Raw genomic sequence first — 13,278 nt, 5'->3', positions numbered from 1 at the left:
ATAGGATTTGCTTTCACCCACATTAGGCTTTGAATCAACTTGTTTTGTTAGTTTCTTTTTTAAGGGGAAAACATGCCTGAAGGGCAGCGCTGGAGAAAATCTAATCACCTCCCATTCAGCCATTCTAACCAAGCTAACCAAAAAGATAGTACATCCTTCCCCCAACCCAAGAGTCAAGTGCATTTGCTGTCAAAGAGACAGGGGACATAAGACAAATGACTGAAAAACTGCTCAAATGACTAGCATAACCACCCCTTATCTCCATTCAAAATGGACACAAAAGAAGTCAATTACAAAACAATATACTTCAGGGGAAATACACTGGCCTAATATGCATAGGGGCATGCAAATCTATTTGAATGGGTTTCAACATCTGGGATTGTTTCGCTTAGGAAAAAAGCAAATAATGGGAGACATGACAGAGGTGTACAAAATCATGCATCGTGTGAAGAAACGGGACAGGGAGATGTTTTTCTCTTTGGGCATGGCTAGACGGGGCAATATCCCAGGGATTGCCCTGGGATCATCCCTGTGTGTCCACATGATGCACAGGGGATCCCGGGAGCAGGGAAGGATGATCCCTCCCTTTCCCCAGCATAACGGGCACCACTTTTATCCTGACTTTTTCCGTGGTCTCAGGATGATCCCGAGACCGCAGGAGGTGTGGGCTGTCATCCCGGTTTCATCCCGGCTCCTCACGAGTAACCGCGAGGAGCCGAGAACCGGGCATGGAGCACGGAGCTCCTCAGAAGCTCTGTGCCCATCAGGGGTGGGGTGGGGTGGGGTGGGAGGAGCGGGAGGTTTTTTTTACAAATAAAATAAAATAAAATAAATACTGTTTTCGCTGGAGCACTCCTGCACTCATTTTCGATAAAAAACAAAATGGCAGGGGCAATGTCCTCTTCCTCCCAGGATGTCGCACGCCGCATGTAGACTGAGGGGGAGGATTTCGCGATCAGCATATCATGAGATCCTCCCCCTCCACCCCCCTGGACTAGACATGCCCCTAGTCTCATGCTACTGGAACACAGGATCATCCCATGAAGTTGATTGGTAGGGGTTTCAGGACAGATAAGACAAGTTCATGGATTAGATGGCTATATGCTACCTCCACTATCAGAGGCAGTATGCCTATGTACACCAGTTGCTGGGGAACATGGGAAGGAGGTTGCAATTGCACTCATGTCCTACTTGTGGGTTTTCTGTGGGCAGTTGGTTGGCCAGTGTGTGGACAGAATGCCAGACTAGACAGACCCTTGGTCTGACCCAACACAGATCTTTTTATGTTCTTATCTATAAGTATGATGTTTGATTAGGAAGTAGCTAGGCAGAATGCTGTTCAGTTTGCAAGAGGGAGCCAGGAGCTTGACAAGGAGCTGATCACCAGCAGGATCAAGACCCTTTTGAAAGGGCTCTGCATATACCTGCTTTGAATAGGGATGCTATTATTTCTGAATACAAAAGCTGAGTGTTCAGGGAAGGGGTTTGTAAAGGAATATCCCTGGGGAGGGGGCAACCCCCACAGTCATTCCACCTCCCGCCATCCAGGCTACAGCCCCACCTGGTTTTCTGCAAGAATCATTGCCGTGCCGATATTGTTCAACTTTTCTTTGAGGAGGGATGACTGGATGCGGAGTAAACAGTCCCAGTTCATTAAGATTTGTTGTTGCTGAACATTTTTCCATGACCTGGACTTTATGTACATGATGTAGCTTAATCATGTTTGCAAGGAAGAGAGCACTTTTCTTTTCTTTCTTTCTTTTCTTTTCTTTTTTCTGTTCAAGGTCGTGTTGGTGATCACACACATGCGCTCATATGCATGCACACATATACAGATCCTTTTCATTTGGGTTTTCCTGGGGAGGGTGAGAGAGGGTGATGAATGCTGATGTTTATGAACTTCAAGGTATGGCAGCCTTGGAAACTGAAGCACTTTGTTTATGCAGAGTCCAGTTACAACCCAGAGGATGCCAAGGCAAACTTTTCTGCCTGGACGACCATGCCAGAAATGTCACCCACCCACACTTGAAGGGACAACCTCTTCTGAAAGCGAGAGGCACTGGGAGCCAGCTCATTTTGCAGCCAAACTGTGGTTTAAAGACCAAGCCCTGAACCACGCTGTCTCTAATGCAGCCCTTTTAACATATGCTTTATATGAATTTCCCCGTTTTAAAAAAAATCTCAGCAGGAATCCACTATCACCAGCTAAGCTGATTGATTGGGTCTTCTAACTGGCTTCTGCGTCATGCACAGAGCTTGTCGCTTGGACTAGGAAGGCAGCTTTCATCCTTCAGGAGCACCCGGACTATCAGCTATTTCGGCTATTGTCAACACACCACAAGGTCAGAGCACCTCCGTTCTTTTGTAGAGACAGAGGCGTCTCACCTGCAAAATGCTTTCCGTTGCTCATCTCACAGCTTTTACCTGGGTCCATGTATGGTTTCTTTCCAATGGAAATGTGCTGCATCTCATGACAATATCCCCATTTTTTCTGATTCATTCATTTCTGCTTCCTTTTGCCTGTATGCAGACATAGGCAGACTCCATTTTCTATTGCCCCCACTGAGTGCTATAGGGCAAGTAAACAACTATGATCAAGGGATATAGACCGTTCTTCTGCTCTGAACACTGGAATGGGACCAGATTAATTTTGCCTACACTCATCTATTAATGGGTCCATTCACTTATATGGGCCAAAATAAATAGATCTTGACAGAAAGCCTGAACAGGATAAATAAACCTCCTTCTGTCTCCAGATACCAGGAACACTGGAGCAGGTGAAAGGTTTATGCCCCAGGCTAACATTATCTCTGAATTCATCCTTTATTTTCTCCTATGTAACTTAATAGCTGCCATTCATCCCTATGGAAAAAAGTTGAGTGCTGCATTGGAGAACCCAATTGGTGTAGGGACACAATCTATCCCATGCCTCACACAATTCTGCAGTGCTGTTTATCTATGGACACCGTGCTCTGTGGATCCATAGTATCTCTGCAATGTACAGAACTTTCTCCGATTTCATACATCTGCTTGTCCAGCTGATGAACACTTAGGCAATAGTTATAACCTCTGAAAATGTCGAAGCCATGGAAGAAGAAAATAAATGTGTGGAGGGGGGAATTGAAATGTATGCAGTGCTTATCAAACCTCAACTTAACTTTACTACTTCAAAAACATGAAATGTATTGTATATAATAATTTAGCACATAAAATTGTACTGCTTGGTATATTTATGAAATTGTAAAGTATAAATGGCTTCATCTTATTAAAAAGATAATTACAAATATATCCAGTGTTAGAGAGGGAGATGCAAGTATATATTAGTTTTTTGCCAAATTTTAAAATAAAACTTGAAAATAGGAAGCACCAACATTGCAGTAAACAAAAGGTTTTATAACATTGGCTTCATATTTTTAAAGGCCAAAAATAAACAGAAAACCAACTTCCTTATCGTGTAATTATTGATTAGAGTAGATGAACCTATCAATTTTGGTTTCTTCCTGTTTCTCCTTTTTCCAGTTTTTGTTTTGTTCTGAATTTAGACTCTTTTTTAACGTTTGCATGAAAATTCATATGCCTTTTTGTGCGCATTTCTCCCTACACATTCATTTTTGTACATAATCTACACATTTATAGCAAGCAATTTCCTTAAGTGAATGCATTTTTAAACATTTTCACTAATATATGAAATTTTTGTGTGCACGCTCCTAATTTATACATATTTGTACACATATTTTGATTGGAATACTTCCTTGCAAAATTCGCAGTAGTGCGAATTTTAAAGGATAACTAAGTTTCAATTCATGTATTGGTTTGTGAATGCAAAAATAGCTACATTCACATTAAAATGTGAACCGAGGATATTTCTTCCCTACTCCTATTAAGGAGTAGTAACTACATTTGGATTTTCAATACAACTTTATACTAACACTCAACTCTTCAACAGTATTTCATCATCATACACAGTAGGTGTTGCAGTCACTATCGACAAAATTGCAATGGTAAACACATCTTTATCTTTTTATCCCACTCAATCTCAGTAATATACCCTTGAATATAATCTCATAATTCATTTGTTCTTCTAATCAGAATCAGTGTCTCAAAGATCTATAACTTCTGGTTCTAAATTTTCACTTTGAGCTTCATGGACTTCAGAAAGTGGAAAATTTGAATCAAGAGGAAATAAGATTTTCATTGCTTTTATGTGAGTTTGTACCTTGATTGTGTGTGTTTTGAAACAGCATCTGTCATGAATTTTAAAACAGCTTCTTTCACAAAGATGGAGGAGTCTGAGGCTGTGCTGTACATAGGCTTTGCCACCATATAAAAAGAGCAATACATTGGGCACTGGCAGACTCTAGATTGCACTCCTGGATCCAGTATGTGATGATGTTCTGTGCCACCTTCAAAGCAGTCCAATCAGAATAACCTCATCAAGAGATAATATTTCAGATGACACAAGACAAGGTCAATCTTAGGCCTTTGCTAGACCTACCTGAAAGTCTGGTCGGGAGGAGGGGTGAGCCCGCGCTGCAGCTAGCATGGGCTGTCACCCCAGTCTACACATTAGACGCGACGGGCTACAGGAAAGCCCTGTTGCATCCGCCATTTTTTTTGTCTTAAAGGGCCGGGTGCACAGGAGGCACCAGCGACCAAGGTAAGTGGGGTTTTTTTTTTTTAAAAAAAAAAGTGTTCCTCACTCCACACCTGCCCCCGATTTCCCCCATCTCTCCCCAGCTCTGATCTCTTCCCCCATCTCTCTCCCCAGCTAAGATCTCTCCCCCCCCCGATCTCCTCACCCTGGCTCCAATGGGCCCATCATTACTACAGAGCGCTGGGCCCCATGCGTGTCTTCTCCCGGTTACGTGCGAGTAAGCCACATAGCCGGGGAAAGCCGCGGAATAGGCTAGACCTTCCGCGGTCCCGGGCTCAGCCCGGAACTGTGGAAATACTGGGCTACAAGCGGAGCCTGTTACCCCGGGGCAAGGGAGGGTTGACCCCTACCTGACCCCGGGATCCTTGTGCGTCATCTGGATGCACAGGGGCGAGCCCCGGTGTCAGCCCAGGCTAACCCATGGACCAGCAACAGCCTTAGTGTTTTAAAAGACTCACGAGATTCAACGCATGGCAACAGAAAACACACAGAAGTGAGAAAACAAAAATGGTACTCCAGTTTGGCACTCCATATGCTTGCTTGGGAGCATCGTTAATATTGCTCAATGTATCTAAACTAGAGCTGAGCAGAAACCTCTCAGATGACATTGTTTCTAAGGAAATTTGAAGTATTTACTTTTTCTCATCTCTAGAAAAAGAATGCCACTTTTCAGAATTTCCTTCAGCATTTTTTGTAGCGGCTGCCATTCCACCACCACTTATGACATTAGCTCTGAGGCATTGTGGGGGATTCAAAATGGTGGCCAAGCTGCCATTCAGTTCCTGCTGTTGTGGAGCAGAAGTAATCCCCCACCCAAAAAACAAAAACAAAACAAAACTATGGAAAAGAAGCAAGAAGCAATGCTACTGCCACTACTTATGGTGAGCCCCACCCTTGAGAAACTGATGGGGAATTTCTCCTCCCCCTGGATAGATACTCTGAGATTGCCCTTCTCTGTCCACAAAAATGCTGGAGAATTCCAAAGGGACATTTGTGCACAGCTCTAATGAACACATTTCCTAACAACAAAGAGTGATTCAGATTACAGACTCAACTTGTTGAGTCTGTAGATCTGTAAAGAATCTGAGTACAAAAGGGTTTTCCTAAGTATATACAAAAAGAAAATTTAACATGTGTCAAATGTAATGCAATAGCAGCATTAATGTCTGTGTTACATATATGATATTTTCCACTCTTACATAAACATTATTCTTACTCGAGCTAAAGAAGCAGCAGGAATGACAATTATCACGTTAATATAAGACAAAATCTCTGAAAGATAATTGCAGATGTACATTCAGAGACAACGAATTATAGCTAATGCATACTTGGTAGGCTTCACTGACAAGACATGATCTGAAATCCTTTTTCTTTTTTTCACATCTACAAGATCGCACGGAAATACTTCGAAGCACATCATGTAGCACAATGAGAAAATCAGACGACAAGAGGCAAAATCAAGTGCTGCTGCTTCCATCCCATTTATCGGCTCAGTTTGCATGAAATGCTGCCAAGCTTTTGACCAAGGAAAGGGCGGGCAACATTTTTGCCCTCTAGGGCCACTTGGGTCAAGCTAGCTGTGGGCTGGATCCAGCAATGGGTGGGACCTGGGCTACCTCACCTCCTTCAACACTCAGAGCCTTCCCCTACTCATTCTGAATCTCTCTTCTAAACATGCCCACACCCAAGGAAACACACTGTCCCTGCCTCTCCCCATCTCAGCACTCAATGGCCTGTTTAGGACAACACGGTAATCAACAGGGGGGTGGGGAATGAGACAACTGTCCATTTGAGTTGATTATTGTGTTGTGTGGGGGACACAACAGACACAGAACTGTCAGTACCTTATTTTCTTGAATTAAACAACAGAAAAACGACAGGCTGCTCCGTTGCTTATCCATTAATCAATTGATTAAAATGCTGTGTTGAGGGCCCCCTCCCTCCATCGAGTGCACTATTCCATTGGCCATAGAGTTCTCTGGCAGGAGCAGCCAAAAACACCCCGGCTGCTCCTGTACAGCCAACAGAACTCGCAATGGCTGATGGGATAATGCTGGGAGGAAGGAGGGAGGAGCACCAGCAGCTCGGATGGACGCTGGGACTTTCAGCCGTGTGATGGGGGAGCGTCAACATGTCATGTGGGGAGTACTAGCAAAATAATGCACAGTGAGTGTGCTATCCCCCCCCCCCGTTGCCTAATATGTCATCCAAACTCAGCCAATGTCTCCGCGCAGCACACTGAGATCCCATCACATGCCTCCCTCATTCCCCACTGCCCACCTGACTAGCACTGGGAAGAGTGGAGCAATGCATCTATTGATTCTAGTGTTAGTCAGCTGGGAAGTCATGTGGAATGCAGTGGGATTGCTCCCACAGCACACCTTCCCCCCACCCCCAGAGCTGCCGGTCAGTGCAGTCTTCAAACACCAATTAGTGGGGAGTGGGAGGCACACCATGGAACTGCGGATGGCATTGATCACCTCCCTTCACTGCCAACCGATGAGTGCTGGGAATATCTGAGGAGCACATTGATTGAGGCATTCCTCTGCTGTTTCCAACACTAATCAGCTAAGCAGTAGGAGGGAGGCTAATCAGCTGGGAAAGGGGTCCACGGGCCATATGGAAATTAGCTGAGGGCCAAAGGTTGTCCATATATGGATTAAGGGATTGCGAGGGTGCTGTGAGGTCATGAGCTTCCTTCCCTTCTAGCCTCTTCTCTGTGAATCCCCCTTCCTGGCCTTTGGCAGAGTTTAATCAGGTATAGAATTATGTCTCCATGGACATTAACCATGGTTGTTGTGGAGGAAGATAGGAAGATGCCATATCCTGAATCAAACCATGGGTCCATGTAGCCCAGTATTGATGACACTGACTGGCAGCGGCTCTCCAGGGTTTCAGGCAGGATTCTTTCTCAGCCTTATCTGAAGATAATGGTGATTGAACCTGTGACCTTCTGCGTGCCAAGCTGGTGCCCTACCACTGAGCCACAACCCCTTCCTGAAGGAGGATTAACCAGGGTTTGGAAGCCACCTTCAAGCCACAGTTGAGGTATTGGCATCATGGGGTTTAAACATGGGACGCAAGTGGAAGCACTGGCTTTGTCTCTTGGCAGCTTTATTTAAGAACATAAGAAGAGCCATGCTGGTTCAGACCAAGGGTCCATGTAATGGAGCATTCTGTTCACACAGTGACCAACCAGCTGCTCACAGGAAACCCACGAGCAGGACATGAGTGCAACTGCACCCTCCCACCCATGTTCCCCAGCAACTGGTGTATACACGCTTACTGCCATTGATACTGGAGGTAGCACCTAGCCATCAGGACTAGTAGCCATTGATAGCCTTCTTCTCCAGGAATTTATCTAACCCCCCTTTAAAGCCATCCAAATTACTTACTCAACTAGGCCATAATCCATTTTACCTTTCTGATCTTATTTTGATTATCCTTGGTTAGGCCTCTGAAAACTTTCCAGTTGCCTGTAAGTGACAAGACACTAAAAGCAAAGAATTGCGCTCACACACACACACACACACACACTGCAAAATAGCCATTGTGTCTGGGTTTTCTAGCATGACTAGCATTGTTAACAGGCAAGATTCATCTGAACTGCAATTCCTTTAACCCCTTTAACGATTGATTTCATCCAGCACCTTCATATAAAAAAGCTGCAGCATGACAAGTATTAGGGGCCCACAAGCAGTGGACACTTGAGATAACTGCAGTTGTACATCAGGGTCCATCAGGTTGTGGCAATCAAGCAGCTGTTCTCGGTGCTGTGGACTCCATATATTAGCACTCGGAATAGTTGAATCAGCACACAAGTCCATTGCTTGAAAGGTATTAATCGCTTTAAAGGGGAAGAATAATAACAGGACAAGAGAGAGAGAGAGAGAGATGGAAAGCAATGCAATCTGTTAGGAGATTGGGACAGAGCAAATGAAAATTAGAGCTGTGGTTTGCTGTCACGAGAAAATCCTAACTGGTGAGCTACACTTCTTGGAACAATGTTTGTGTCCTGTAGTAACTCTTGGGAACCAGCTGCCCCGTAGACAACCGTAAGCTGCTGAAAGTGTCTAGGGATCTAAGCAGGGGCACATCCCAGGCTTACCCCATTAAGACTAGCTCTAGGTTGGTGGGACCTCCAAGAATATGAACCATGGCTTTGCCTTCCAAAAGATTTTAATAGAAGAAACTTAGTGGAACCCACTATGACACACCACTGTCTATCTTGCTACTACTGTTCATTTTCTTTTTCTTTTTCCTAAAGCTTTTAAAACTTGATGTTGTGCAGACTTCTACTGTTACTTTCTACTGTTAGTTTTTCCCTACCCTGTGCCTGCTTACCCTACCCTGTACCTGTTTGCATTCTCTTCCCCTCCTTATTGTTTTACTATGATTTTATTAGATTGTAAGCCTATGCGGCAGGGTCTTGCTATTTACTGTTTTACTCTGTACAGCACCATGTACATTGATGGTGCTATATAAATAAATAATAATAATAATAATTCCTCCTCTCTTCCTGTGTCTCTCCCTCCCTGCAGGTTTAGAGCTGGTTCAGTTCATACAAGCAATCAAGGACAGTGTCCTGGATTGCACTTGATGGCAACAGGTTTACTTAGGGGGTGTACAGTAGGTAAATGGCATGCGTAGCTCTGTCCTCCAACACCTCACTGCCACTCCCTGATCTGCTGCCTGAAGCAACCACCTCACTCTGCCTAATGGTATTGCTGGCCCTGGGAAAAGCCCAAAGCCTATGGGTATTCCAGAAACATATGTGGGAAAGCTTGCGCTTTAGAGCAGAGGTGGGCAAAAGGCAGATCTCCAGATGTTTTGGTCTAGCCATGGTGGCTGCATAACCACAGTTAAACATGCTCACTAACCATGTCATCTGAACAGGCCCATTGAGGGCCTCCCATAGCTGACCAGCTCTTGACTGAGTCCTGGCTCTTTGCAAGCAAATATAGGGAGATATACAATCGAGTAGACAATTTAGCAAGCACACAGGTTTCAATCCAATGGGGTTGAGGCTAAAACAGGATTGGTCAGAATAAGAATATAACATAAGAAGAAGAATCTAGTCCAGCAGTCTGTTCATATACTGGGCCACCAGCTGTTGACCAGGAATCCACAAGAGGACATGAGCATAACAGCACCCTCCCATCCATGCTCCCCAGGAACTGGTGTACATAGGCTTTCTGCCTCTGATACTGTAGGAAGCCACCAAAAGACTTCTCATCCAGGAATTAAACTAACCCCCTTTTAAAGCCAAATTGATGGTCATCACTACATCTTGTGGTAGCAAATACCATAGCGTAACTATGTGCTGTGTGAAGAAGTTCTTCCTTTAACTGTCCTGAACCAACGGGCTCTGAAGGTTCAGGCTCCTCCTCTGAAAATGACTCCAGTGGTAGCATGATGTCTGGGACCATGACAATAGCTTCCTGAACACTGTTGGAAACAGAATGCTGGACTAGATCATGGTCTGATCATATAAGGATTTCCTTATGTTATGTCCTGATTCACTCAGTGTATTGAGCTGCTGGACTAATACAGGCTCTTTAATAAGGGAACTGTCTCCCCTATACCCTCCCCTAAACTGCCCCCTAGGAAAGGCCATGCAGGTATATGGAGTTTACCTGGGGTTTGTGTCATCTTACCATTCCCTGGGGCCCATAGAAAAATTGTTATAAGACATATAATGAGACTTCATCACCTGTTTGGGAATCTTAAGCATTTGTAATCTTTCTCTTCCCTTTAATATTCAAAAGTAAACTAGCAATTAAAAAAAGATGTTCAACTCAGTCTCAATTCATTGGGAACATGCGCTTCACATTCTTTTTCTAGGTAGGAGGAAAGGGCAGAACTCCTTAGCAAGCGAATGGAAAAAGAAAAGCCTCCAAGTCCATAATGTATCAGTTAACACAAGTTTATTGCAACTTGATTTTGTTCAGAATGTGAGTTGACACTTGAAAGACAAAAGGATCCTGGCAAAGGGTTACATGAGCAATATGGATTCCTAGTTTATATTACACAGAACTTTGGCAAACTCTTACAAACCATTGTCAGTATGATTATCATGCCATGTTAACATTGTTTGAAGGTTTTTCTGCATTGCAAAGAAAAAGGCCTTCACATTGTTTGTGTTTTTCAAGACAAGAAACATGCCCTGTAACATATTTTATGGGTTATGAAAGCATTCATGGGGTCTCCTGAATAGCACTGGAGATGTGCATTACCCGTATCCTGAGTAAAATGGGTTAGCTAAGGACACTATCCTCACTGGGATGTTCTACACAAGCCCAACTGAAATGCCAATGTGCAACACAAGAGCTTAGTAGTTATGCAGTTTCAAAGTTAGTTCCAGAGTTCTGTTAAGTGGGACATTTATTTATTCATTATATTTATATCCTGCCTTTTTTCCTCCAAGGCATCTTACATAATCCTCCTCCTCTCCCTGTTATCCTCACAACAACCCTATCAGGTACTGTAGGTTGGGCTGAGAGTCTGTGACTGGCCCAAACTCACCCAGTGGGTTTCCATGGCCATGTGAGGACTACAACCCAGATCTCCCGACTCCCAGTCCAACATCTTAGCCACTACACCACGACATTCATGGGACATTCTGTTAAGTGGGCCATTCATGGGCCATTCCTAGCTGATTCCTCTTTCCCCATGCAGCTCTGTGGTACCTCCTGGATCCATCAGCTCTAGCTTCTAAGCAGGAAACAGTAACTTTACCAGAAGTCTCCTTTTTTACTTCCAATCATAGTGTTTGGGGGAGGGGAGATGTTGAAGAAACGTATCATGACACATTCCAGTGTTTCCACCATGTTTTGTGACAGTGTGTCTGAAGCAGCAGAGGCAGCAGCAGTGCTCAAGGCATCCAAAATGGCTGGAGAAGCACCATTAAGTGGAAACTGCCTGCCTGGTGCCCCACTGCTGCTGCCTGTTTTGGGGGTAGCTGATACCAAGTCCCTAAGGCTAATGGGGAAGTAGAGTCCCATTGAGTCCCTACTACCTGAGTCAACCTTCCATATCCCTTTCTCTCTGGAACAGAGGTTGGCATGGCACCATTTCTTGTTAAAAGTGGTGCTGACTGACAACTTATAACAGGGGGCCACTAGCTCTAGGGAACATCAGTTTGCAGGGGATGGGGTAGAAGTCATCTCACCACTCTCCTGCCTACTCCCCTACTGCTTAATGTAAAACCCAGTGATTAACTAGACTTCTCACTATGAAACAAAGACCAAGGAGGACACCCTCCTCTCTGCCTGAAGGAATATCGGACAGCATGGCTGGCTGGGGATGCAAGGAATTGTAATCCAATACATCTGGAAGGCTCCAGGTTGAGGAAGGCTGATCAAGAAGGAGGAATATCAGTGCCCAAGATACTCTAACCTATGAAGATTTCCAGATTCCAATGCTTGCAGCACAACATGGCACACCTTACATAGAAATAAAGAATATGTCGAAATTACAATGGAATGAGGGAGAAAAATAATTGTGAATTATTAACTGGCACTAATAACACCAGTAGTCTTATAAGCCAGTTTCATGCTCCATTGTTAGATTTAAGAGAGTTTTCCAATACCTTTATAAAGAAATAGACAAAGGATTTGGGAAAAGAGGTTCAGATAAAGGAGTGGGAGTGGATATAGAGAAATATATTGATTAGAGTAGTATTAGCTGATTTGATTTAAAAAAATATCAATACCAACAGTTTCTAATTCCACATAAGTTAAGCTAGATTTGTAACACAGTACACAATTTGTGTTGGTGAACTTAGGGAGAGCCTGTAGATATTTTGCATTCATTTTGGAATTGTCCAGTTACCCAACCATTTTGGACCAATATTTTGAATCTTAATAATGAAATGACCAGTTATTCAATACCAAAAATATCCCCTAACATTATTATTCAGTTAATTTTTACCTTTGGTTAATAATATTGACTTGAACTGTTGTATTTGCTCATATTGGCTAAAATGTGTATACCAGCAAATGGGAAGAAAGCATGTCTTTCACTGATATTTGAATGACATAGCAGAATATTGTAATTCTATCAAAATGAACTTACTTTAGAAGATCAATTCATGGACAACAGACAAGTTTATTGAAAGCTGGACATTATTTGCAATATTTTTGATTAGTCAATACTACGCCAATATTGAACCATACATTTTCTTTGATTTAATGTAGATTATTTCAGATGGGTGTTCTCCAAAGTAGTTTGAGCAACCAACCCACTTTCTGCAGTGCTGAAGTGGGATCTGGACCAAATCTGGTCTTCAGTGCACACCCAGACCCTAGTATGAACAGGTTGGGACAGTGTCTTCAAGCTGATACTCTGTCTTTCTGCTGTCACCAGTTACGGTCAGAGATTGGTAGTGTTCCCAGCAGCCACCACTGCATAAAAACACATTCCTAAAATGGGACATGGCCTTTGTCAGCTCTTCACTCCAAGAGACCTCTATTCAGTGAATCAAGGGTGGGCTACCTGATACTCTTCTGGTGCTGCTTCTTCCACCCTTCACTGCCCCTCCCAAGTTACAAAAATGGCAACTCTTGCAGCTACAGAGCACCAATCAGTGTTGTTCCAACATTAGCTAGGCAAACAGTGAGGGT

The sequence above is a fragment of the Elgaria multicarinata genome, chromosome 1 (assembly GCF_023053635.1).
Source record: "Elgaria multicarinata webbii isolate HBS135686 ecotype San Diego chromosome 1, rElgMul1.1.pri, whole genome shotgun sequence".
NCBI classification, from domain to species: Eukaryota; Metazoa; Chordata; class Lepidosauria; order Squamata; family Anguidae; genus Elgaria; species Elgaria multicarinata.
This window is presented reverse-complemented; position numbering follows the sequence as displayed.